We start from the raw sequence: 25,931 nt of genomic DNA, 5'->3' as shown, positions 1-25,931 counted from the left end.
GGGGTCCCGCTGGGTGGGTGGGGGGTTGTATGAGGTCGCGGGGGGAGGGAGGAGTGAGACCAAAGCACCGTCCTGGAATGGGATGCCCTCAGAAGGAGAAGGGGTAGGGTGGTATTCCAGCCAGCCAGTCACCTGCCAAACACAACATCACATGAAAACATGTTATCTATACTATTATACAAGTTCACATATTTAATCTGACGGATCATAAATACCAGATGATACATAACTTCTGTTCTGTCGGGTTGCAATACAACAGCTTTTGTGTTTTTGCAAGAAATTCAAGAACAGATTTTATTTTTTTGTGTCTGGCCAAACATATAGGACAACATGCGTTTGTGTGCTTCCTTCTAGGAATGTATTATCCACAAATTCATAAATTCCAAAGAAAACTCATCGTGCTCAACGTACAGGTCACCACACATCTCAAACTGCAGCTGATAATTTAGCCAAAAATGTGTGCAAAAAATAAAACACTGTAGAGGGGAGTCTGCAAATACAGCACAGCTAGGCATCACTTGTATGAGGTCCCCACACAATATTCACCCCATAAATAACACATAAATATGAAGAGAGGATTGGGAAATAACCAAATGTAATTAAATTCAGCTCCCCCAGGTATTTACTGTCTCATAAATGAATAAAAAATAAAAAAAGGAACCTGATTGTTTTGTTTATAATTGGACCCCACATTTCAGAGGGAGCAAATCGGCTAACCTTTTTAATGGTATATGTAAAAATACATTTGGGACGCTCAATGGTTCACAAATCATAATACTGACCACTGAAGGGGCAGAACTATTCATTTGTCACAAAGGGCTGCACTAGGGATGAAACTAAATGACGGTAATGAATGCATCGGCTAAACTCCTTAGAATGAATATCCCTGTGTAATAATGTTCACTTCAAGGTGCAGCATGTTGACTTGCAAAATCCTTAATGGCAAAGTCCTCACCGGTAAAAGGCTGTTTCCAATGAGTCAGACTTTTAAGTTTTCTTCCAGTGCCCTAACAGTAGTTAGTCAAATTACTTTTTCTACTTATGTATGCATGGATGACTCTGCCAAAAAGCATAAGTCACTTTTTCTGTGGAAGAAGTTAGAAGAAATGTTCTGTTCATTGTATTGTCTTCCCATGCTGAGTCTACACTTTACATATTACAGAATAGGAATACATCAAGGAATACTCAATTAAGGAATAGTTTCTGCATCGATGCCAAGTTAGGACTGACGTTTAATCATTGTGTAATGACATCATAGATAGCTCCATGGTGTCATTAGAAAGATTGCTTAACCCACTGCAGGCAAAAACCCACTGCATGAGAAAATACATTTTTCCAATAACATGAAAATTGATTTGCGATTTGTGATTGTGACATTTTCACTGTACTTACAGCACTCCTAAACATTTCTGAGATCATGCGTATACTAAAATGCAATTTCACAAGATTTATCTTTTCTGTAATGTGAATTGAAATATCTGCTGTGACATTTGAAACAGAAACTGTATTCAATCTTTTTTTTCCCCATGGCTTCAACTATTGTGGTTGGTCTCTAAACATTTGGCCAATGTCATTACAGACGGACAGCATGATCCAAATATTAATTCCTTCATCCACTCTGTTGACTTTCTACTGATATAATTACCTGCAAAAGTTATTTACATTTCTCTGTAGACTAAAGTTGAACATTTCTGATTTCATGTGGTAGCTTCTTTGGCGACAGAACCAAGACACAACCTCAGGCTATTGTTGTTGATTTTTGCTCATGTGAAAATAATTAAAACTCACACTTTCTTTATCTCAAAATGTAGACAACATTTGCACTTTTTTTTAAAATAGGAGTGTTTGGCATTTTAATTCGTAGGAAACAAGCCAGGTGACTAGCTGGCTCCTTTAATTAATCAATAATGAACAAAACGCTGCCGCTGTCATCTCACTGCGAAAATTGTGAATGGACTCAAGAAACTGTGGAAAAATGTGAAATGAAGCCAGCCTTACACTACAGTACAGCACATTGGCAATAAAACAATATTAGAAGTTAGCTGGCATGTCTTCTGTTAATGATATCAGCTAGCTTAACTTAACTAACACCTTGCTGTAACATATAGAACTGCAGCAATGGAAGGTGGACACTATAGACTTCTGGTGAAAAACGACTCGACAAAACTATGCAGTTAACCAGTAGGCCTCCATGAAGAAGCTTCATTTCAATAACGTGAGTAAAACAACCATTTGTCTTACTCTTGCTTCGACCAGCAAATCCCTCATCAACACCTAAAATCTTAACACTTAACTTCTTGCGGGTGAGATTCATTTCTCTTGAATGTCTTTCCGACTCTGCCCAGCATGTACTTTGTCTGTGTGTTGTACGCACAGACAGCATTTGTCTCACAGGCTGTGTGACGCCATCACACAATCCTACAGTGCAGCGAGAGTGGAGCCTCCGCAGGGCATCCAGGTACACTCCACGAGAGCTTTATCCTCATTCATGGCCTTCCTCAGAGGGACGAGGGTGGCAGGCATCTGCGCAGCGGCATCTCTGTGCCCTTTCTTCCATTTCTACCCTGACTACATCGCCTTGTAATGGCCAACGTTGGATCCTGCTTGTGGCGCCTGGATGGTTTGCAACACCTGTCCAGCCATTCACAGCCTGTCTTTCTCAGAGCCAAACCTGTAGAGGACGTCTCAGATTGGACAGCGCGCCTATTGCACCCACCTCCTGAGACAGAACCCCACAGAAGTGGCTGCCATCATATGAGTCATTTCAGCATACCCCAGCGCCAAGCAGAAACCTGGGGTACTAGGATGACCGACAACTGCTCCAGCCTCACTCTCTCCAACAGAAGAGGGAAGAGAAGTAGTGGCAGAAAGAGATAAAGCAGCTTTCTTGGCCATGGCACTAGTGCAAAGGCGTCCACCTCCAGTGGTGGTCTCCCTGCTCTGCCAGGGAGAACCATAGCAGGCAGTGGGTGTTGCGACAGTTGGCAAATACATCCACTTCTGCTACGCCAACCCGGGGATGTTGAGAGCCTTCAGAAACAACAGGTCGTCAGGGGTCCACAACCACAGGCTCTCTGCCATGCTCAACAGGGGCAGCAGACCGAACTATGCCCCATCTGTTGATGTGTGCCAACATGGTGCGGTTGTCAGACCTGTTTATCCTCTATGGGGTCTGGAATCTCCAGTCTTCTTGGAAACCAGGAAACCAGGAGTGAAACTGAGATAATATGCCTCTGTGCAACCTTGCACCCTGAGAAAATCCGCCAGACCTGGAACCGGGGCTTTAGTCTTCAGTGGCTGCTGCCAGGAAGCCTCGACCCACTGCCAGATGTCTGGTAAAGGGGGCGACAGGAAAGCTGCTATTAACGGGGCTAATAAAATCAGACGGCTACCCGACCAGGTGGAGCTGGGGGGAGGGCAGCGGTAGTCCATCACACCCTACAGCGGTGGTCAACAAGCGGAAAGGCCCAGCAAAGAGATATCGGCGGTGGGCTACCTGCACAAATCCTGGGTAGCCAAGCCCGGCCAAGCTAGTGGTTGCTGGACACTGCTCTCTGTGTGGTCTGCGCTGAGGCACTGAAAATAGGCATCTTGAAGATCCATACAGTACCAACGGGGTTATTGAAGCAGCGACTCCATCCCTGGTGGTAGGCTGTCAGTGGGCAAATTGATGTCTTTGCTGCCTCGTGGTTATCAACGTGTATTTGGGTATAGGCGCGTCCTGATTGGCCGACAAATTTTCAGTGGGTAAATGCGTGCTTGTGCTTTGAGTATTACCCATTGAGTCCAGTAGAGGGAGGAGCCTGTGTGAGTTAGACCGGCCAACTCGGTGTGTGTAGTGTAAGGCTTAGTGCTTTTAGCACCTCTTCGGGATTCTTTTTTCAAACCAATAAGCACCACCTAGAAAGCAGTGAAAACTTAATGTGTTAACTTGGAGAAAAGACCCCAAAAGACCTATTCATATGTGTCCTACTTGTTTCAGCTCTAATGCCCACAGTGTTTTTGTTAAAAGGTGGCAGACAGAAGGATGTGTGTAGCAACTAAAGGCGCTAACAAGCTCATGTGTCAGATAACCATCCAGACACTGTCCACTCATTATTTAGTTTTATTACTGTTTTTTTCTTGTACGCGCTGTGCCCCTCAAATTGGGTTTTCTTAACTGATGGTACTGGAAAGCACTTTGTAACCTGTGTGACAAAGGTTGAAGCATTTGTTTGTGGGTTCACCTAGGACTGTGGTGGAGGGGAGGCTGCCCTCATATCCTGTGTTTTGATCATTGTTATGATCTTTTGCTGCATTGTGATTATTTTTTCTCATTTCATTTATGTCACAATTTGCTTCCTGCTGCTGCCCCTTGTGATGCACCAAACCATTTTTAAATAATTTCTGCATTTTTCATTGCTGTTGTAGATTTGTCTTTCTTACTTCTATAATTGAGGACACAGCCTGACTTGTGTTATACTGTCGTTTTACTTTTGGAGAAACCTTGAAACACAATGAAAGATTTAGGTTAGTGGGCCAAAAACAAGTGGGAATGATATTAAAGAGTATGAGAAGATGTGTGTATCTCTGATGTCATCTGGCTAGTTAGCCTCAGCATGCAGCACATAAAGCGTGAAGGAATAGTTCGACATTTTGTGAATGCTGTGAGCAATGATATCTTGAATTCTCTGCTGGTTTCCATGCAACCAATGATGGCGAAGAGGGAGGTCCCTGAAGATGTACTCTGGGACATAATCCCCTGAAGTGAAACCGAGAACACATATTCTGACACATTAAAATTTGAAAAGATGTAGTAAACTCACTATTGACTGGAACTACCGACTATTTTGATGGCCAAATAATGTATCGATTATTGAAACAAATAATCGACTATTCATATCATGAATCGCACAATTACTCAATGGCTGTTGTCACTAGCTTTTGAGTTTAGGTTAACATTGTTTTAGGCCAGACTGGTCTCATCCAGTTGTATGAGGATGCGTTGTTTAGCGGGTGCCAAGTAACAAAAAAGACAATAAAGATGTACTTTTTTGCAGGAAGAAATACAAAAAAATCAATCTTTTAATGAATTTTCCTGCTGATACAACAGAATTTTCAATTGAAATCAAGTCCTGTCAAGGTGCCAAACAGGTTGCCATAGCAGAAAATGTATAACATCCAATCCATATAGAGAGCGTTTTCGATATCTGTCATTTGCGCAATGACAGATGTCACACCTCCATTACACACCTAACCCTTTTTAAAAGCTTCTGGTCTATTTTTGTCTCATTTATTCATGCATAATCTGCATTGACAGACATTTGAAACACCTGAATATCGCACTGTTTTTTGTTTTTGTTTTGAACTCATAACGGTATCTACATTGTTTGATCAAGGCTCCCTGTCTGTGTGTAAGCCAGCGTGTTTCACTGCAGGCCCGGTCCCCTCTCTCGCTACGGTGGGCGGGGTAATAAAATCAACTGTCAATTTAAGCTCTGAGCACATCTATTGTCAATCTCTCTCTCTCTTGCTCAACCACACACTCACTGCAGCCACACATTACGCCGCTCTTATACCAACAACGTAATATGTAAACATGTGCATTGCACCAGGCCATGGCCATTTTCACATGGTATCCGGTCTACTGCGAGCATCACAACTTGTGGCATATAATGAGTTGTTTTCTTCATCTCCTCTCTTTTGTAATAGTGGACTCCCGTGTTCATAGTCTCAATCATCGGCAGGGAGTCTAAATGCACACGTCGTCCTTTTATTTATCACCAGAATTTAAGGTGATTCAACTTTTTTATCCATTTTTGTTCTCGTAACATTTCATGTTTATGGTAAAAGTTTCACATCATTTCCAAGTCAATGCATTTTCTGGTTGTATCAAATTAGATTTGTATGTTTTGTAAATAAAGTTTTAAGATTAGGGATACATTTTCATAATACCCGAATATTACTTTACATATAACCATGTGACATCAAACACCTGTTTAACACTACAATTAGTCAAAAAACACATTTTAATAGGGACCCACTCAATTGACCACCTGTGGGTCCAGGGGACTCACTACATTGAAAATCAACATCCCTGCCCCCTGAAAACTACGGCCAGACATTTTTACACCCTGGTTTTTGCACGGATTAAACAAACGAGATAACGTGTTGATTGGCGAGCTTCATAGGTACGAGTAGTGGGATTTCCTTACCAGTCTTTATCAAGAAAGAAACCAACATGGCTGCGAAGCGGTGCAGAAATTAGGGCAACTCTAAATCGAGCTGTGACAGTCCCCTGGCTTCTTTATTTGTTTGTGTATGTTTCTATAAGGCCCCGTACTGTCTTGCTATAAAGCTCCACCATTCTGGCCGTGAGTTGGTCTTCGCTGTCCTGCATTATTGTTGTGAACTCTTCCATCTTTTTGTCACACCACACTCATGCAGACACATACTTACTGATTTTACTGATAATCCCATCCTGTCATTTTCTTAGCTGTTTTGGAGTTCATTATCATCATCTTTATTCAAATAAATGACCTATTATTTGTCTTCATCCTGCATCTCCCTCTCTTTTTGTCACGGCTTCAGTATGGTAACATACATTGTTATGTAGCGCTCTAATGGTGCACTGAGGCATTGGCATTTCAGTTGTTAGGAATTTGTTTCTTCTCAACATAATTTGCTGCAGTTGCCTCAGCAAAAGAACACATAATCATAACGGTTTATAAAGAGCAAATAGATGCTGAATCAATATGTGAAACAGGTGTCTTTGTCTGCTGATGGTTTTAACAAAGACGCATGATCACAGCAATGATCTGCTAGTCTACGTGAGTAAGTGTTGCTTTGCTTTTTTAAACCATAGAGGTTAACACTGATGATTCCCAAGGTAATCCCATTGTGGAGTGTAAGCGGTAGAAGCAGAGGGCCACGTTATTTTTGCTGTTTGGAAAAGCTTGTTGACGCCATGACTTGGTGCACCAATCACAATTTAGTTCTTTAAACTTTGTTATTTCTTAGTCATATTCTTTTTTGTTATTATTCATTTGTTCTTATTTCAGTCTTTTTTTATTGCTGCAACACCCAAATTACCCCTCTGGGGATCAATAAAGGCTTATCTCATCATATCTTAATTTAATCACAGATCATGTTCAATAAGTACCTGTGATCTTTGAAAAGCATCTGACTGTGATGTGATAGTGAGAGCAATGGCTTGTCAAGCTATGTAAGGGCATTGACCACCAAAGATCGCGAATGCAACCTAAACCAATAGCTGGATGGCTGGGTCAAAATGCCACTACCGTTGCCAACATGCACACACGTATTCTTGATGACGTCTGATGTAAAAGGTTCTGATTATTTTATCGTAGAGCCCAATCTGCTTTGGATCCTTATTGTGTTGGCTGTGGCAAGCCAGCTGTCAAAAACTCCCTTTTGCACTCAATGCACATTAATAAAACTCTGCATATGACTGCACATATAAAGGGAACATTACTACTGTCAGTCACTAATGTACGTTACAAAATTCAGTTCACAAAACGGATGAAAAGCATTCGTCATGAATGAAACCATCTCTATGCTATCCATGCAATATTCATCATGTTGGTATTTCAGATTTCTTTTTTTTCACATCTAAACTGTGAAATTGTTCCTGCTGGTTTTTGATATTGATATTGTCCACAGTGCTTGGTCAAATTGCTGCATATAAATTATAGTATTTTAAATCTACTTTGCTTACCAGAGGTTTTGGGAGAAAATCACACTCAAATTGACACACAAAGCATTTCAGCAAGCACTTGGCTTTTTTGTCTCCTGCTATTCAAATCATCAGCGCATGCTGTGTTTCAAAAAAAAAAAAAAAAAAGCAGGGGACCAATTAAACTTGCCAGTCTTTGAGATTATAACCCTGATCAAGAAGTGACCTTTTGTTTTGGATAAAACTGTGTCCTATTAGCACATTCCCTCTACAGCAGAGCACTTTCTAAGATTTCAAAATGGTCTCTCAACTATAAAGAGCCTAGAAGCATTTGGGAAAATTAGCTGTAGGAAAGCAGAAAGGGAATGTTCAATATATCCGCAGATAGACATGCCGAGGAGCCTTTTGTTGCGGCAATACAGTCTGCAAGCAGCCATCCTGCCGGACCTATTCGCCCTAAAAGCGGGCTTCAAACCTGTCACCTCCAATCAATTGGCCCGGGTTAATATCTCGAGCAATCGCAAGCTGACGGCCCCTTGCATTGTTCCTCTGCCTCCTAGCATTAGCTTGGAGGGTTAACATAGTTTATTGGTGCGTGTCTGCTAATAAGCCATGCAAGCGGACAGGTTACCCTTTTCTTCAGTTTGACCAAAGCATCCGTTGAAGAGACAATGCTAGTTTTGTTCATGCTGTGGGTAGTTGCTAGTAGAAAACAATTACTTCATCAAATACTGATTCATAAGATAATGATATTGACACAGCTAAGAGTAAACTGAATTCCCGGTTTCCATATAAATAGGATAGCAGGTTTTTAGTTGCATCATGAACTGAAATCCATGTTCCATGTTCCTGACGATATGAGTCTATCATTCACAGTAAACACACACGCCCACACGTGTAAACCCTGTATAATGCAAGTTAAGCAAGTAGTATTTATAGATAAATAGTTTTATGATAACTAAAAGGATGTCATGATGGCACCCTATTGCTTGGTCTCGCTTTTAAATCTATCGAATGATGAATCCAAAAAAGATGGAATTAGACATGTGGGAAATTAACACGACAAGTCACAATATCTCATCCAATTAGGGCGACTCACTGGAAAAAGTTTACATTTTTTGTCTGCTCTTATTATCCCCCCCCCCCCAACCCCCCCTTCCCAAGACGTCACACTGCATGTACATACAAATAGTCGCCAAGCAGAATGGCCATGCAACGAGATATTGTCTATGAGAACCATAACATTTGACGACAGCAATAGTCTCATCTGTAACATTATTTTTAAATATTCAGAGAGGATTTACCTTTTGTGCAGCTCCAAACAGTTGACCACCACGTCAGATCTTAAGAAAAAGATTAGCAATGTAGAATTGAAATAATATATCCCCCCCCCCCCCCGCCCTATCACGAAGACATGATGAAATACTGACAAGTCATTGGCCAACACAGAGAGTCATGTGGGCAAAGCGTCACAACTTGACGTCACCTTTGGCGTGTAACCCCAAAAATACTCCCCCGGTCTAGGCGTTTCGTCATGCTTTGACCAATGCATGGGCAAGTGTTCTCTACATGGGCAGAAGACATGATGGGTGCCCCAGATTAGGATGCCCTTTGGGGTATTGTTGGGGGGGAGTGGTCGGATGTGGCAAACAATTGAAATGGGTGCCTGAATATTCTGAGTGACATCAAACCTCCTCCAGGCTATCAAACATGGTAGCTCAATGCTCCTGCCGGCGTTGCTGCTGAGATCGGCTTCTGATTTTGTGTATTGTACCTTGCGATGTTGTAATGAAAACCTTACCATCACCATTTCCCTGCCTTACACGCGACAAAGCCAGCTTCATACCACAATGCTTTGGTTCACGGTAGAGTGGAACACGGTAGCCCACAGACTGATATATTATAATGGTAAAACCATTGAAAACAAGTCATGCTGACTTTTTCTTGCATACAAATTACCATACTGTTGTGATTCTTATGCCACTGTGTTGCAACAAGCACACAGAACAGAAGTACAAATCAACTATGAAATTGACTGAATCCATTTCTCTGCTTGAGGAGGAGTCTGTCCCAGACATTCTCCAGCGCATGTTGTGATTAACTGATAACACATTTGCAATTACTTTCCAGGTCACTACCGACACTTGCACACCTTATTCTTATCTTACTGTGCTGATTTTACGTTTGTTTTGTTAATTTCCCACCATTCCGTTCCATTGCGCTCCTTCCTGTCTGTGAGCAATAGATATGTCTTGTGTTTTAACAATCCTGGTGGAGACCGTGCATGCTAAATAAATGTTGTTTGTTTGTATTGTGTGTGTTTTTGTGTGATTTATTGTGATTTATCAGTGAGTCGGTTCAACAAGCAGACCAGGCGCCGGGATTCTTTCTCTCGACCAATATGTGTCTGTTTTCATGAATTTAGAATTACATTATGAAGAAGTTCTTGTTGTCTTTTTTTTTTTCAATGAAAGCAGATGTGGCACAGAGCACATTCAATATAAATGTTTTTCTTTCTTTCTTTTTTTACAACCGTGCATTGGTAAAAATGTTTTGGATGAAATGGCTATCACAAGATAGATACGCAGATTGGGGACGTGGCTATAGCACCCTTTAGCCCTGGCATAGTGCAGTGCAGGTATCTTCAAGGTAGGACCATAAAATTTGCTTTTTCAGTTTTGCCAATCTAATCCATGAACCCAGAAATAATTATATACAGTGCGTGAGGAACTGGAAAGATGATGAGACCTAATTCAGCTTATAAATCTTATAAATATAATAAAGAATACGGCAGGTATACTAAAGCATTACCAATATACTTTATCTTTCTACAGTTGCTTTCATCATAAGTGAATTGGTCTTTAGTGTTTGACAATATTAACACAAATTATAAGCTCTCAAAGCAAAGCACGATGGCCACAAGTTGAACAAATTATATTGTAATGCTTTAGGCTGAAGTGATCTGTCTTAGAGAAGGAGGTCACTTTGTGTTGTACCTTAGTCTAGCACCTCACATAAACTCTTTCATAACACACAAATTGAAAATGTGCCTGATCCCACATGTGGAACTGTATCTTAAATGTAAAAGTATCCAACAAATTGGTCATTGGGTGTTTGGTCTGCATGAGCATAGTTTTATTTATTTTTTCAATTGTAACACACTGAAATGACACATAAAGCAAACAGAACAGCAAGAGGCCAGATATCCAAATGTGTATTAGCGCCTGAAAAAAACTCTAATTTATGCTTTCGTAGTTGTCTCCACACATGATTTCTCTGTGTTTACGTACTTTATTCTATTTAAATTATGCTCTGTTCTGATTTTCAGTACAAAATGCAACCTAAGGAAATGCATCGATACTTATTGAGAAATAAATATTCATCAGTGGGCAGTAAGCCCTGGTCTCATGTGTTGTGTATAGTCAATATATATACATGTAATTCACACTAACAATATCCCTCAAAGATCCAACCCCCATTTTTATTGTAATTATTGTTTTGAATGAAGGTTTCATGCTGCAAAAGATCTGAGGTGTTCTGCACCTTGTGTGTGTGTGTGTGTGTGTGTGTGTGTGTGTGTTCAACTTCTTGCTGCAGTTGTGTGATAAATTAACATGCAGACACAGAAAGGGGCTCCTCTTTCCACACCTTAATACCCTTGCCTATGGGCGTTTTAGCAATGTTAGGCACAGAGTGATTAAAACCCTCCTCTGCAATCTCTCAGCAAACAGTGGGAGAAAAAAAAATATATAAAATGTTGTTTTACTAAAAGGGCAGAACATAAATAGCTGTAGGCTACTGAAACGTGTTAATTGAAACAACATCTTACTCTAACACTGAAAGATATTTTAGGGGAAATTCCCCAGCTAGTTGTTCTTCCTTCATCTGGTGGCGTGAAAGTGATTTCATTGGTGGAAAGGAAGAACTACAGTGCTACTACTTCAACTTTGGTAGCTATGGGGCTCAAAAACCTCCTTGTTCTCTTTGCTTCTATTGCAAACTAGTTATGTTTCCAACAGCGAAAATGGCATCTCAAAATATGAATGCAGAGGATGGACAAGGATTTTTTACACTGTTCATTCTACATCGTTTTGGCTGACTCTGTTATTCAGCCGGCGAGAGGCCGCTCGATGATGCAGCGACCCTCCAGAACCTAAACTACCGAGACCAAACACGACTGACTGGTGGTGCCTTTGCTCAAATTGCCCTCTGATGCCAACAGAAACGGACTCATTCAGCTGTAAATAATGCCGGCGTGGGCAGTTTTTGCTGAATGCTGGCGCAGATGACAACCCAAAGAGAGCATGCCGTGTGTACGTTACTATGCACCAATGTGTTCCTCCTCACTCGGACAGAGGTGTGCTGCAGAGTTTATTTCGTTTATTTATCAGACTAAAAGAGAGCTTGTGTAACGTAGCAAACTCGCACACAATGCATCCTGGTACATATAGGCACAGCCGGTACGGCACCGCGAAGTGGGGAAATCAGCTTTAACCATCAATACAGAAGGCACTGGGGAATTGTTTTTTTCAGTGGCCTACATTTAACATCAGTACTGATTGGACATCCACATAGAAGCTGGGGATGTTCCTCTTGAAGACGCTATAGAAGCTGCTTGTGTATGTTTACTGTGGGACACTGTTAAAGTCTTTGTGTAACTTTGGCTGTGGCCCTCATGACCTCAGTATACCACTAGTCCTTTGAGTCTTGGTATTATTATTGTAAATTAACATGGTTTACATGGTCCCCACTCCAATGACCTCTCGGGTTAAAGCCATTATCTTTCCATATACAGTGAATACAGTATCCACCTGAACAGTGACCTTTTCAGAGAGGATGAAAAGGTCCTGTGCAGTAATAATCACAGTGAGATATGTCCAGGGATGTGTTTTCCAAAAAAATAAAGTATATCTTTACAAGGTTTTCTTCTGAAAGCCAGTGCCAAGCATCAAGTGAAAATAGATATAATAAAGAGAGGTCACTTTAATCTTAAATGGAATACTTTCTCCCCAACATTGGATTGTTCTTCTTTAACTTCAGGTTAGGCTACTGAAGTGAAGCTGCGAAGGCGTCACTCAATCACTAACAAAAATCATAATGAGTCTGCACACGGATGGATGGAGAAGAGGCAAAAATATCTATTAAAAACGGAACAGGAGCTGTTTTATCAGATGTGATATGGCTTAAGAATTAAGTGGGACAATTGACTTAAGAGGCAAGGTATTGTTCAGAGGATAACAAACGACCTTCAGACAGGGAATCTAATTTCATTCGCAATCAAACATCTTTTCCTGACTGCGTTTTCCAAGATGAATCGCACACTTATAACGATGGGTTTAAACTTAATAGATGATATCAGCAGTAAGAACAAAGACAAACACGTTGCAAGTCTTGAGCCCAAAATAAAATGACTTACAAGAGCACCATCCTTCTTAGCTCAAGCGCCCACAGCGCTGTCTGAACTCTCTAATCACATCCCACCTCCACCAGCCATATACCTATTAAATCCTGTCTCAAAACAAAGTGTTTGAGTATTCCTTCACGGCAGGCTGTTCAACAGAGCTCTTTAGCAAATGTTTTCCTTGAACCTACCTCTTGCGTAGTTTTGGTCTACTGTACATTATTTTCCTTTTCTTTCATTTAATGGTACATTTTCTTAATGAAGAGGTTTCGAAGGATTTGAGACTGTCTTCTTGTTTACATCAGACAGCAGTGTCGGTGGACTCAAATTTCATATAGTGGACAATATTACTGCTCACAGTTGGTAGAAAATAGTTTCTTCCCCGGTGTTAAAGAGCAATGACGCGTCATCCACATCCATAGCTTTTGATTGTTTTTAACTTGAAAACTTTTGCTGAAGTGTGTTGTTCGGATTTCACTCGTTTTATTTGTTAACAATGTTTAAGGATAAATAATCGCCTCATTTGCATAACACATGATTTTGAACTGTGAAGTACTTTAATTGTGGATAATCTTTGTTAGCTCTCAGAGAACCAGAGAACCTTTATAGATATGTTTATTATTGAAGACAAAATCTGTGTCTTTCATTAGAGGTGGTCTTCCAATATGGGTCAACATTGAGGGCCCCTGTCTCCTGAATGGTTGGCCATTCCGGTTGATCAAACCCTGTTCCTCTTATAGGTTTAAAGGTCCAGTTTGTAGGATTTGGCCGCATCTAGTGATGACATTTTAGATTGCAACCGAGTACGATGGTTGACGTAAAAAATGCAAAAGGCCCTCTCTCGAGCCAGAGTTTGGTTTGTCCTTTCTTGATTACTGTAGAAACAGAGTGGACTCTGTGAAGAGGACTCACTCCACATTTAGATAAACAGCTAAGTCTAAGGTCACAAATACACAACAACTCTTATTCTCAGGTTGTTATACACTCAAGAAAACATACTTATTGTGGTGGAAATTAATCTTTTTAACCTCCCCGTGAGAAATAAACACGAAGAGAAATATTTTCATATTTTATTCCATTTTTGCCAATAGAAAGGCTACACATTGGCTCTTTAAATCAGGTCATGAAGTGATTTATTTCAGATGGAATGCCCCGAAGCAAATCATTTTATTGGTAAACAGCTAGCACTGCAGGATGAATATCTAACCATTTTCATACACACACACACACACCTGTCCCCGTCCACACGCAATATACGGATCTCTATCATCATTATCTCCATGTGTGGACATTACAGGGCATGCTAAATAATACCAACTCATTCTGTAGCTTTATTTATTGCATATTAGTAAGGTCATTCATTTCATCGAAGTGAGCTCTAACGAGTTTATATGCAGTCTTTTTTTTCTAATGATACATTGAAAAGAAATGCTGCTTTCGGAGATAGAGTACTCAAATAGCAAAGTAAGTGACAGCCTCTGCCCCTTTCAATATCCATTTTAAAGCCATGTTGGCAGCTTCAAATTGGAGCAGTACATAAATATTTGAAAAATTTAAACTACAAAATCCAGAATCATGTCACATCATGTTTGTGAGTCGGACTGGACTGTGATGCTTGAAATGAAAGAAGACTAAAGGAAGGAAGGATGGAAGGAAGGATGGAAGGAAGCAACAAAAAAGTGCAGGTTTCTCTGGATGAATTAATTCCTGGCAACTGATAAGAACACAGTTTTTGAAATAGTCGGTTCAGTTCCTCACTTTGGCCAAGTGCACATATCCCAGTGGCAGAAATTAATTTCAATAACTGTGACTAAAGCGGGTCTAGATTGCTTTGCTGGTCTTTTATCTGACTGAAACCAATTTGTCAGCAGCAGTCCAGGCAGTGGTCAGCCCTTTAGTGCGTCTTGTCCAGTTGCGTACATGATGTGAAGCAACACATCCTGTCATCATGTCTGTCTGACACTCACAGTTTAAGACAGCCAAAAGAAAAAAAAGAAAAAAAAGCAGCACATTGCGATAACAAAACTGCTTTTCCACAAATAAGACAAGTTAATTTAGCTCAAAATGACTGTGCTACTTTGATCAGTCTGAGGATATAATTTGTCAGAACAAAAGACTATTCAATTGGGAACCCAATGTGATTGTATGCACTTAAAATACTTATACTCTACTCAACAGACTGTCCAATATGTGGACCGACAATGTCTTTTTTTATTTTTTCACAAAGTCATGGATCAATGTCCTGACACCTCTCTTTGTTAGACTTGTTAGATGTTTTGACAATGAATTTAGGGGCAACACACACCAGCGGATGACGTCCGTCAAAACATCCACATCCATTTTCTATGTAAGCCCACACCGGTGGCGTCTGTCAATCCTCAATGACATCCGTCAGCTTTCAAGAAAAGCTGCAGAATTATCACATTTGCTCCTGATTTGAAACAAATCCCTGCTACTGTGTGACTACTCCTTCTGCCTTCATGACACATCCAGTCTGGGCATCGTTTGACACGTGTCAAGCGGCTGATGTGGGTGGAACTTTAGTCGGATCAGAGACAAGTGGCCTTCGGGTAGATGTAACCGAATCAAATCTAAGAGATTGAAAACAGATGTTCATTGAAAAACATCTGCTCAGTTTAGTTAATATCACAGTGTAAGTGAAATTGTTTTTGTCCAGTCATAAAGTTTCTGCATAGTTAATAGTTTAGCATTAGTTTAATTAATGATGACACTGTTCATTCTTAAAAGCAGAAATCAAGCATATTTCTAACACAAACTACCTCATGGTGCATGGACCAATGCCTCTAAAAGCAACATTATAGAACAGCCAAAATCACAACTCATTCAGTCATAGAATTAGCCAATCAGAGGCGAGATGGAGCTTGGGAAACCCCTTTGCTAGATTTAAGACACTGGGATCATGTCATGAAAGTAAATTTCAACCAGCTCAATAATATTTATCTTCATTGCATTGCTTAAGTGCTCGTCCTCGGCCAGTTTGGGGATAGTGCTGGAGTGGGACGCAAAATAATGAGGGCAGAGCTGCACTATGACATTTTAGTGCATAGAAACAGTATTACTGTAGAGGGTAGATTAATCAGGCCTCAGTGTGTCTGTGTGTATGTGTGTGTGTTACACACATAATTGTAACATGTTGTAATTGCTCCCTTTGCTAGATTGTACATCCTTTTCATACCGTATACTCTGTGGATGTCCTTGATTGATTTGTTATGAATGCATTTTGATGATGCCTAATTAGGTGGTCTGGGAAAACACAGTACATAACCCTCCCATCCATCAACAAGACCCACAAAATCTCTCTCTGTGCCCATGTCTATGCCATTATATATAAATATGATTTGAATAAATATTTAAATGTCCTTGTTAATCAGTGTGCCATATCAACATTAAGTTTAATTATGACAACACATCAAAATTCAAATCTCTAACAGATCTGTAATCTTTTTTTTCTCCATCCATATAGGCACGGTGCAAAGCAACATTTAAAAAAAACAAAAAACCTTTTTTCTCCCATAATCTGGACATTGTAAGTGTGTATGAATGCACCAACAAGAATGCTGCCATCTCTTTTGAAAACATCCATTTGAAATCTTTAACAAGATTAAGGTTCTGTACCAACCTTCAACATCCATTGTTCATCAGCAATAAACTGAACAAATGCTGTGAGGAAGGCAAGGAGTGCTAGCCAATCAGTGGCAGAGTAGGGCGGGTCTACGCGGAATACGGGTGTGGACAAAATCAACCAAACTACTGCAAATAACAGTCCGTGCAACTGCCAATGACAGTTAAAGAGGTCATTCGGCATAACTATAACAGAGCGTTTCAACATTTCCAGAAATCTGTCTTGCACTTTTATTGTTAAGGTGCCATTGGGTAAGCTGCAGCATACCAATGGTGGCACAGTGCCTAAGGTTGCCTACCCGTGATCTAGTACAACAGGCCACAGACCACAGCAATGGTACTGGGCACTTAAAGTTACAATGTGAGCAACTGTATCAAAGTGAAGCATGGGAATTGCTGAGACAGAGCATAATTGCCCATGTTGGAATGAATATGGGTGAGTGCTGCACTCTTCGAATGCCGTTTTAGTTGATCTGATATAATCTTGATCACAATTAAGTCAGCAAGCATTGTCAGCCACAACTGAGATCCTACTGCGCTGAGGAAAGATGTTTTCTGAGATACGGCTATTTCTATCATCCTCATTTGTGTGAATATTGAAAGAACAAAAATCAGTATGCTTATGAAATCAAAGGTAATCAATATCTGTGGTTGTGCCTGAGCATTGGCTGCCTCGCGTATCCTGCGTCCATTTGGAGCATTGGGTGGAAGCCATATTATGGCCAGAGGTTACAAAAGCACAGTGTTTTCTTCTGTAGGGTTACCAATGGAAGCCAGTATCTGCTGATTTGGTTCCTATCAGTCCAAAGCAGGGCTCTGTAGAGGGAGCCAGCTTTGATATTTTTTTTTTTTGTATTTTCTTCTGAGGATCAATCTATAAAGCTTCGCTACAAGTATTGAAAAGTCAAAACACACACACAGATGTGTATGCGTAGACACGTACAAACATGCTCAAAGGATTTGAATAAGAAACAGGCCGACAGACAGACCATCATGTCCATGCAGAGAAACTTAAAAGGAAAGTTGTACACTTCTTCTTCCTCCCTTCCCCCTCACTGTCTTGGATGTTTGTGCTCTCAAATGAAGTATGTATGGTGGACACAAAGCTTACATGAACTATTGAAAGACAGAGTTGAAGCTAAGCAATATCAGTCACCGCGATAGAGATAGGGGCTCCACTGTGATGTGGAAAATCATGGCGAGCAATGCAATATAATTATTAGTAATACTCAGTGACAAAGCTGACTTTCCATCTTTGATAAAAAGGTGTAAGAAATGCTTTATACTGTATGTATAGCATGCCATCTGAAATGAATGTGCATTCCCTTATAACCAAACAGAATTATTTATAACTGAAAATTTGGAGATAATATGAAATATGAGTCAGATGCAGGATGTGCGAGGATAAGAAAAGTTCAGTTTTGTACACAGCCTGTACTTGTAGCCTAACTCAGCAAGCCTCTGTTGTTATTGTTGGTAAGCTTTAGATTCCTGCAGAGTCAACTAACTTAACATTTGAGCCACATGGATGAATCCCTCAGAGAGGATAAAATAAACTGTGTTCCAGTTCGCCTCCTGCCTCTTTGAAAGTCAACATGTCAAGGCTGAATGTCATAATGCTGTCCTGTCCCAATGGCTCCACCAAATATTGGCAGAAATATACTTGCCCAAATATGGAGGTGTGTCCTTGACAGGTCTTGGTCTCCCTCGATCCTTACTGCACTGGTCGTTTGTTTAACGGTGCATTCATGAGATCTTTTTAAGTCGTAATGTTGGGAAATAAGATGTAAACATGTCATATCAACCAGGTCTTTGTCATCAGTCACTGGTGAAAACATGACATGAACTGGGACCATGAGAATCTACCACCAGGGTTCAGTACTGTGGACATGAATTCCACTATGTAAATCACATAACCATTGGTACATTGTCTATTATGTGTTGAAGTGAAACATCACAATTCATACTTCCTACTACGTTAGCATTGAACTACCTGGACCCTAACACCTTTTTTTTTTTAATTTTGGGATGTTTCAGTGAAAGTATCAGACAGTAAAGAAGACACAACAAGAGAAAGGCGGAGTAATTAATGCCTACATGTGTTGAATCAGGAGGGATAACAAATATTTGAAAGCAATAAAGAATCCCTGACAAACTTACTGCATTCTATTCAATTATACTTTTCATATTTAAATTATCACCATGCCGAGTGATTTTTCTTTTTCCTTTATATAGATAAAGACATTTCCACAATAAATTGGTACAAAAGAAATTCACCAGAATGCAGGAAATGAAATGTTTGACACTTAACATTTCATTGGTTTTTCCCTGATGGCTTTGTGTCAAATAATTTAGAACTTGATGTTGATGTGCTATTCTCAAACCTGACAGTATTGCCTTTCCTTGGTAACTTCTGACACCTGGAGCAAATTAAAAAGCTGTTATGTTGGCAAAGGGTAACGTCCGCCTTAAGGAATTCCTCCCCACACTCCACAGTCTCACCTTCCAAGAATGGCAAAATTGAGATGGCAGAGTGGGTTAAAAAAAAAAAGTCTGATAAAAGTGCCTTCAAGTTTTTGAACCTCTGCTATCTGCAGGAGAAATGCCCGCTTGCATTCCAACACTACCTCTCACTTCCGTTACAGGCCCCTTCTTTCACTTTGCCGCTGCAGTAATTATGTCTCCACTGAAATATAGAAAACTGTCAGAAAGTTAGTTTATTTTTTCGGTCTCCTGCTCTTAAAGAAGGCTGAACTCTGCATGCTGAATGTCTGCATAGCATCTTCGCCACATACTGTCATTGTGATATGCTGGTTCAACCAGGCAGCCATGGCTATAGTCTTAAAAGATGCTTACTGTGAAACACAATTTTCAACTTTTCTCTGGTACCTATTTACTTTTTTTTTTTGACTATACTTTATAAAGACTGCATTGTTTACATGGATGATTACATTGGTTAGCAGCCGTCTTCCTTGGTTTTGCCATAACGTAGTTTGCTATGTCAAGTTGGTTGAGTTATGGTTTCATGTTCTGCAGCCAAGTTTGGTAAAAGCGTTCACATTACCATTATGTTTACGCAAACCACTAAACCTCATGGGAGATTGAGTTGAAATGACACTGTGTCACAGAGATGAAGTTGCAGTGACAGAGGTGTATATTTGTAACTTTTATCTAACATTCAGAAAAGAAAAGAGGAAGATAAAGAGGTAGGGGATATAAAAAAATGATCAGTGACTATTTGATGTGTAGACATGAACATTAAACATCTCTCCTATTAATGGCCAACTACACATATTTTCCACGTTGTATCATTGCTAGTAAACGTTGCCTTGAGTTCAGCACCCCATCCTCCAGTCTAAAACTTCAAAGCAAAGGACACCTGCTTGCTTAAACCTCTCTGTAATGGGGGGGGGGGTAATACGCACACTCAATTTACCTTTGATGGTTCAAATGTTTGTCGTCACTCACCAGATTTGCGCTGGGTGCTGTGTTCCCAGGGCATACAGGGCACCAGAGCAATGTGGTCTCACACGCACACAGACCAGTTCATCAGCCTTTAGACTTCCCTTCAGGTTGATAACCAGCCCATGCTGAAGCCCAAAGAAAACTGATAGACATGAAGGTTGAATCAGAGGATAAGAAATGTCTTTTATCATATTTACTTTGAATCGTCAAAATGATGTGGCACCGCAAAATCGCTTCAAAAACTGTATTGAAGTATACATTATCACACAGCCTGTGCTTCTGCACAGGATCAACACATTTTTAAGAAAACCGAGACTGTCCAAAACAACCACCGCCTTTCAGTCAGAATGGAGCAACCCGTCAGTCATGTTACCTCATACTGTGTTGCAAGCAATAACATCAAGAGGGTGTGTCTCACCGAAGAGGGATCCCAAAAGTCTCCCAGGTTTTTTCTTCCAGGTCATGTGACCTGTGGCTGGCAGCCTTCCAGCAGAATGGGGAGACCAGACGTCTGGCTGATGGGCCTAAACAGATCACAGGGTTAAGAGACGAAAACATGATTGGTAACAAGTGCAGTCACGTGACGGGGTCACAAGTCAGGGATCAGCCGAATCAGCAGCGGATCTAAGAAAATCGGAAACCTAAAATATCGTGCTGTTGAGCATCTATGTAGCGGAGTGTTTACAGCATGCTTTCCAACCGCAGTGATCTCTGTGGCATGTCATAACCCCCCCCCATTTATACCCCACCATCCGTCAAAAAAAAAGTAATAACTTGAACATTTTTGCAAAGATGAGTGGGATGTAATTCCATAGTCTGGACTTATTCACAAAGACTTGCTGCTGTAATGAATACAAAATGTGCTTTTTTTCTCTGGAGTCTTGCTTGTTGGAAGATTCAATTTCACTTTTCAAAAACCAGCAATTTCATTAAGGTGTGTAGACTTTTTATATCCACTGTAGATAAATGTGCTCAGCAATTCAGCGGACCTGCATTGGTTTTGAAATATTTTACAAATAGAAGCTGAGGGTGAAGAGCATTAAATTCCAGGACGTATACCTTTTTAAAGAAATGAGTGATCTTTAGAATCAAATTCAACATGACCACTTACTTTGCTGCGCCGGCCCAGCAGAAAGGGATTAGACCAAACTAGTTGTTGAAGTGGATTCAGCGGATCTGTTGGAGAAAGGACAACACTGCTTTACAGGCAACACTGAATGAGTGGAAGCACACTATCCACCCCTCTGCTGTTGGAGTGAATTGTTACGTTATCATATTGAGTGAAGTGAAGGCATGAAGGGTTTTGAATACAGGCAAATGTACTGAATGATTCATCAGTGCAAGTCGTGCTAATGTTTCTTACAATTTGCAGTTGAGTTGTTGACAGACAGCGCTCCGGGGGAGAGGAGAGGAGAGGAGAGGCGAGGAATTCCTGTGAATGAGATCCATATATTAATTTTTTGGTGTTAGCAACTTCACATCACAGCAACAGCTCCTTCCATCTCCATCTGCCCAAATACCACAGAGTCTCATTCAACCACAGCCACACCCAGCTGTATACAATCAATACATACACACACTCACACACACACACGCCTAAACACACACACATGCACACACATGCAGGGTTTGAGGTAGTATGAGCTGCTGAGCCTCGTCTGTTTCGGAGGGTACCACTGCCCTCTGTTGGTGCTTCACGTGACAAACACTATTCACTATTGACGTATTTGTTGCAATCAAGTGACATCAATTTGGCCTTTGGCAAGCTCCAATAGGCATTTGTACTATTTTCTGGCATTTTAAAGGTGAAATGATGAATTGAGAAAAGAACCAGCAGATTGATAGATCATAAAAAAGAATTGCTGCAGCCGTATTGAACTGCATTCTTAATAAGGGAACATGAACAGGGTTCTATACAATAGAACTAGTATGAGAATGACACTGTTTCCCTGTCTTTAGTCTAAAACGAACCAATACTTGAAATAAGAGCAAAAGTAATTTGCTAAATATTTCAAATTAAAGCATCACTCTGGAAATGCACACACAAATGACGTTATGTAGGAAAGTATCTGAAGTGTTTCTCAGGATTAAGTCCTGGGTTAATATAAGCAAGTCCCTTCAGGGGCCTTTAATAGTTTTAGAATAGTTCTAATATGCGTATGTCATACATCGTGAGCAAAAGACCGAAAGGCAGCAAGAGAGAGTGCATGACCTCACATAATCCACAACTAAAAGACACACACACACACACACATTAAGCTCATCCTCTGACGCGAGGTGGCGATGTGATCTGCTCTAAGCTTCAGCGCGTGCACCGAGGGCCGGGTTGGGGGTGTTGAAGGTCCCCAGAGGTGAAACTCTATTAGCACGCAGCATGAAAGTCAATGAAAAGGACCCCAGTGTGCTCCAGCCCCCTGACAGTGTTAATGTTTAATGATATCTAAAAAGGCTAATACTCATCCCCCCCTCTCGCTTTTGCTTTTATCCTCTCATTAAATATCCTCACAATATCATCACCTCCTCAGATTAGAGCACTGACCCCGTCTGCTGAAGGACTCGCCCTTCACTGACAATGAACACCTCTCTCTCTCTTTCTCTGTCTCTCTTCTCTCTCTTCTCTCTCTCTCTCTCTTCTCTCTCTTCTCTCTCTCTCTCTCGCACACAGACACACACACCGAAAATATTTAAGTAGCCTTTAAGGGAAGGAAGCAGAGCACCATATATTGGAATATGTTAAATAATACTCTGTGCACACAGTGACAATTATGTAAATAGCTTATACAAAGTGTGTAAAAAATGCATCACTCTGTGTGCACATGTTTAATATGTTGTAACTGTGTCTTGTCGCAGCTAGGGGATTCATAAAATAATAATGGGCCACCAGTGGGACTCCCCTCCCAGGAACCAGTGGCAGCAAATCTGTAGGCAAGAAGGAAATTATCTCTCAATGAGGCCTGTTCAGCTTTAACTACAGGTCAGAGAACCAGGCAGGCTTTTTGCCACATTCATTACAGAAACAAGAAGAAGAACTAAAACTAGGAAAAATGAACATCTCACATGTCTAGCAAACACTGTGACATCCCAATTTGAACATTAGATCCAACATCTTTTTTACTCTATGGATCGATATCAAAGTATTCACTTGTGTGAGGACTCACCCAGACTATGACCCTATAACGGGGATGAGTTATGGGAATGAAGCAGGTGAAACTTATTGGGTGTAAGTGCTGGATGAGCAGCTTTCACTGGAAGGCACCACAGCAGTCCCCGCTGTGTACAGCAACACCTTATTTATTTTTAAATGAAGGTTAAATTTAGGTTGCCTGCACCTGTGTGTGTGTGTGCGTGTGTGTGTGTGCTGTGTTTGCAACACAGACGAAAGTTGCCGTTGCACCGAGGTTGTTGGAGGTGTGCATGAATACACATAACACAGGGACTGATCTCAGTAAAGACGTGTGGAAACAGGTTATTATTTGAACACACGTGCCAACACCAACATCAACGAGCATGAATACGTCATTTCTCACGTGTGTTTTTCTGAGTAAGCGTTTCATGTCAAAGTGGTGCAGCGTGAACTTGCCATTGAGTCTACAGATGCACTACAGCGGCTCTGTGAGGCTGTACTTGAACAGCGGTCTACACCGAACAGGATTTTAATCCACATCATCCAATAGTTGAGATACTTCAGTCTGGATCACTGTGGTGGCGTTTTGACTTTTTGGTGCCATAATCCTTTTGCAGGTATTGACTGACTGACGTCTCTGGCCTAAAGACATCAGCAAACGTTTGGGTATCTTTTCCGGTTAGCTCTGCCAGGCCTGTACTTCAGACATCTTCACTCCTTTTTGGGGAAATCCTTCAGGGGCGTTTGGCCTTATTTTTGTCATCAGCAAGTGCAGCACAAAGAAACCAGTCGGATTGAGATCGTAGGTGTAACATGGTAAGTGAATACTGCTCATGTAAAAGATGTAAAATGTGGTAACGCAATAAGTTAAAGAATATAAGGGGCATTACCTTAAAATAAGAAAATAACACATTATATTAAAATTAAATGACTCGTATTTTGTTTGTCGACACTATTTGGGTCGGGGAATGGGTCTGTGCATCTGTGAATAGTCTCGCTTCCAAAAGCTGCTTAACTGCAGTCATTTTAAACATGGGGCATAAAAAACCTTGTATGAAATGTTGCAAACACACTTCTCAGCACCACAATGCGTCAAGGCAACACACATGGACGCTCTCACACAAATACACACCACAGAAAAAACACCGCAAATGCACCAGTGAGCATGTACTCTACACACATACACATACACACACAGCAACACATTCTCTAGTCTAGGACACACACAAACAGGCAGCGCGAGCAGGCAAAAAGTCAGAGGAAGTGCTTATGCCTACAAACACAGGAGGGGCTGCGCAGCACTTAAGTGGTCACTTTCACACACAAAGGCCAATCACTGGAGCTTAGCTGGCCCCATCAAGCTTTTTTAGCAAATGCTGCCATGCTGAAATTGCTTGTTTAGTTAACCATGTGCGTCACTGACAAGAATGCGGTTCCATCACTCGAGTCCGTGTTGTGGCAAATGCTTCGCTTTGAAGTCAGTTAGAGGGAGACCATTCATTGTGTGTAAGATGACTCGGCCTTGTCATTTGTGAGGAGGGATTAGTCATGCTGTGTTTGTTGGAGAGTGTGCATCAGCTTTCTTGACTGCTGCGTTTTAGGGATTTTATTCCGCTTCTGAGGTGTTTTTGTCGGAGTTGCCGAACACTGACACTGAACAACTTTCTGAGCACCGAGCAAGCTCTATGACTATCACACAATAGTCATTTTGGCATTTTAGAGAGTTAAAGTTTCTGGAACTTTGATGTGCATTTGCTGTGTTCACATCATCAAGTTCATGGACTTCTGCTCTCTCAGAAATTATAAAGCAGAAAAAAGTTTGTCCACGTTGGCCATGAGGGTCAGAACACAACATTTCACACAACAGTTAAGTCCCGTTGTTTAATGTTGTTGTGTTTTGTGAAATGTTCTGTTTATAATGAATTAAAATGTGAATTAACTGTGAAGGTGCTTAGATACAGGTAATTACAAAGAGTGAAACTGACCTTTTTATGTAACTGAATATGGTGTGATTCATACAGACGCCCTGCCATACATTACGCATTCTGTAATAAAGATAAAATGGGATTAAATGTGTCCTGTTGCAGCCTGATCTTATCCCTACTCGTCATATTTTGCCACTTGGGCAGCTTTTGCATGGTATCTTGACGCGGAAGGTTGGCGTGAGGTTAACGTTGTGAAACGGTCACGGTTAATGCTGTAACGCGTGTTTAACTTTGATAAATTGTGGCAGTTTAGCAAAATAAAAACAATTTAGTAGGGGTGAAGAAAAACATCACATTTTTCTTGTGACTGTGGTGTAACGTCACGTGACATAACGTCAGTAAAAATCAAACGGTGGGTTTCATCTGGGACAGGAACGTTGTGAAAGTCCTCTTTGATTGACCATCCACCAACCTTCACTTTCACCCTCAGTACTTCGCACCATTAACACTACACCGTGGGAGTGAGACCAGGCTGCCTTTTGGTGGTAGAAGCAGTTGATCAGGTCACACATGGTCACACATGACATTTCAATATCATCGAAAAATATTACACAGGATTAAAATATATCAGATTTGATTTACATATAGACATACTAATGAATAAAAAAAAGTGAAACATTTTAAGATGATATCTGCTTT

The 25,931-nt window shown here is 40.8% G+C and overlaps 1 protein-coding gene across 1 annotated transcript in view; it reads right to left on the bottom strand.

Annotated features, from left to right (window-relative positions):
* pcbp3 (poly(rC) binding protein 3) overlaps positions 1–25,931 on the bottom strand; it is a 65,300-nt gene that overhangs the window by 21,053 nt on the left and 18,316 nt on the right. Inside the window, exons 2-5 of the mRNA XM_031875108.1 lie at positions 21,547–21,615; positions 21,295–21,359; positions 20,602–20,707; positions 20,187–20,325 (exon numbers count right to left, since the gene is read on the bottom strand). The gene's annotated coding sequence lies outside the window, so the exon portion shown is untranslated. The remainder of the gene's footprint in view (positions 1–20,186; positions 20,326–20,601; positions 20,708–21,294; positions 21,360–21,546; positions 21,616–25,931) is intronic.

The sequence above is a fragment of the Anarrhichthys ocellatus genome, unplaced genomic scaffold (genome assembly GCF_004355925.1).
Source record: "Anarrhichthys ocellatus isolate YVR2014 unplaced genomic scaffold, GSC_Weel_1.0 scaffold86, whole genome shotgun sequence".
Taxonomy (NCBI): domain Eukaryota; kingdom Metazoa; phylum Chordata; class Actinopteri; order Perciformes; family Anarhichadidae; genus Anarrhichthys; species Anarrhichthys ocellatus.
Note: the sequence above shows the minus strand (reverse complement) of the source record. Positions and strands in the feature narration are given on the sequence as shown.